Source organism: Montipora capricornis, chromosome 13, assembly GCF_036669925.1.
Source record: "Montipora capricornis isolate CH-2021 chromosome 13, ASM3666992v2, whole genome shotgun sequence".
NCBI lineage: Eukaryota > Metazoa > Cnidaria > Anthozoa > Scleractinia > Acroporidae > Montipora > Montipora capricornis.
The window spans coordinates 47,148,725-47,151,224 of record NC_090895.1 but is presented as its reverse complement, the minus strand read 5'-3'; the positions used below and the strand labels follow the sequence as shown (position 1 = coordinate 47,151,224).

Genomic DNA, 2,500 nt, shown 5'->3' with positions numbered 1-2,500 from the left:
ACTAGTTTTCTTTGTGGCATTAAACCACCCCACCACTTGACGAGTTCAGCACATGATTTGTTTCATATATCATTACATTCATTGGTTCATTCATCTCGGGAACACTTGAACCCACAAATGACCAACAACCAACATCAGTTGCTTCATTAAGCTCAGTTGGTTACAGCGTCGCACGGGAATTTTGAGGTCATGGTTCAAACCCTGTTGAAGTCTTGTGTTTTTCAGACTTCTCTACGCAATTGCAAAAATTTCATTCATAACTGCGAGGATCATTATAGCTCCACTTGATTTCATATCCGCAATTCAAAACATGGTTCATTTCATACATGTATAGCATTTCATTCATAGAACTAAAACTGTTGGCGACCTTACAAGTAACTTTTTGGTATTGAAGAACTGCAATGGAAAACTAGTCTGTCTAAGTTACCAAGCTTGAACACACAATTGGACACTATCCGCACAAAACTTTTTGTTTAATTTGAACATACTTTACATGCATACATGTTAAGTGCAACACTATAAAAATATGTGTTAATCGTTCCCATAACCTCACACCATATAAATTAGTTAGGTTAAAGATTCTTTTTGTCACTTGAAAGTGATGTCATGACAGTTTGGGTGACAGTGAAACGTTGGGTAACACTTATTTTGCTAATTTTTATTCTTACATGTAAAATTAATACTTCTGTTAGTATCTTAACCCTCTTGGATAAATCTTGATTTGTTGGGAGGATATAACATTGCTATTTCCAATTAGTTTTAGGGAATTTGAAACCCATTTCAGCAATATTGTTCTTAGCCAATAAATATATTGTTAGCAGTTTCCCTATGCTTTGTTTCACATAGGATTCACAGAAAGGCAGAATTGTTATTATTTAATATTTATATTCCCTGTTTAACAATATAAGTCAAAAAATTACTCGATTCTGATTGTCTGAGAGCAGTGCAGTTCAAGTGTAACGCAGTGCAAAAAAAGTGTAATACCAGTGTAAATTACACATCGAAATTCTGGATTATGATTGACTAATAAACAATACGCTTTGGTCAGCACCAATGAAATGTTTTGTTTTCAAATTAAGGGCGTGCCTTGGATGGCGCAATTTTTCCCTGATTGCGTGATATGCGTGCGTTTGTTCTACTTAATCATCTCTATTTTTTTCATGTATATTATTAATAAGTAATCACATGAGTTTTCTTGTGCAATTTGGAATAAATAATCACAAGTAAATTTTTTCAAAGACTACAAATTGCACTAGCCCTACAGCCTCGTGAAATTTGGTCGTCTTTGAAAAAATTTACTTGTGATTATTTGTTCCAAATTGCACTGGAAATCACGACATGTGATTACCTAATACTAACTAACAAGTCTTGAAGTTGATAGAGGGGTCTTCAATTGACCAGTAGTATCACGGTTGGACTGGATCAAGCATCAAATAGAGGCTGATGCAAAGGAAAATAATTTGCATTCCTCCACATTAGCCTCTATTTGATGCTGATTCCTGTCCATCTGTGAGAATATGAAACTTGTCTATTAATTTTATTGTAATGTTGCCAAACCAACAAGACCAAAGTAATTACACACCGGAGTATTTTCTGAATGAAATACTGTACCTTTCAATTAACCATAAACTGGAGTAATATATCCTAGTCAGAATGTAACCAATCCAATGCAGCTGCTGCTGCCAAGTATGGGAAACCTACATGTAGAGTGACTAAGTTGCAATAAAATGATTGGTCTTAGCTTTGCATCTGACTGGTTGAAATATTCATGCAAGTTTTTTTTAATCCAATAATAGATCAAACTTTAAACACTAGTCATGTCTATAATTACTCTCAACAAAATTATAATCAACTGGGAAGCCCTACAAAAATGTTTATGAATTAAATATTTTCCAGTGCTAATTAGTTAATTTTTTTAATGGTACACCTGCCTTTTGTACATTTAGGAAGTGTCAGACTATGAAAGTCAAAGATGAAAGAAAATAAAAGAAAAATAGTTGGAGTAGTTGAAGACACGTTTTGTAAGTACAATGTACACACATCTTGACAATTAAGATACTTTGCCAATTTCATTTTGCAATAGCCTTTACACAGCATAAGGACAGTTGATGGAGCATCATAAGCGCTTTGACAAACAGGAAATGTTTGCCATTTACACAACATCAAACAAATTGTTTGGTGACCAAACATGCCCTTGAAGTGAGTGGCCAAACGGTTGACATGATTGATCTAACTCAGATCACACTCCTCACAAATACGTAAAAAAACATGTCGTGGATACAAGCGGCTGAGCAAGCGTGGTACGCATGCATGCGCCAAACAAAAGTTGGCCCATCAAGCATGACAACAAAAGAAATGCTTTATGTTTTTTGATCGAATATTTGATGGCCTTCAATATTTATCAAACACGATCAAAGAGCACCAAACAAGGTGGCCGAATGGTAAAATGGTTGGTCACCAAACAATATTTGATGTTGTTTAAATGCCAAACATTTCCCGT

At 34.8% G+C, this 2,500-nt stretch overlaps 1 long non-coding RNA gene across 2 annotated transcripts in view; it reads left to right on the top strand.

Annotated features, from left to right (window-relative positions):
• Positions 1-2,500, top strand: part of LOC138029522 (uncharacterized) — a 15,748-nt gene that overhangs the window by 12,706 nt on the left and 542 nt on the right. For both annotated transcript variants that reach the window (XR_011127890.1, XR_011127889.1), the window contains one exon: positions 1,947-2,021. This is a non-coding gene — a long non-coding RNA (uncharacterized lncRNA). The remainder of the gene's footprint in view (positions 1-1,946; positions 2,022-2,500) is intronic.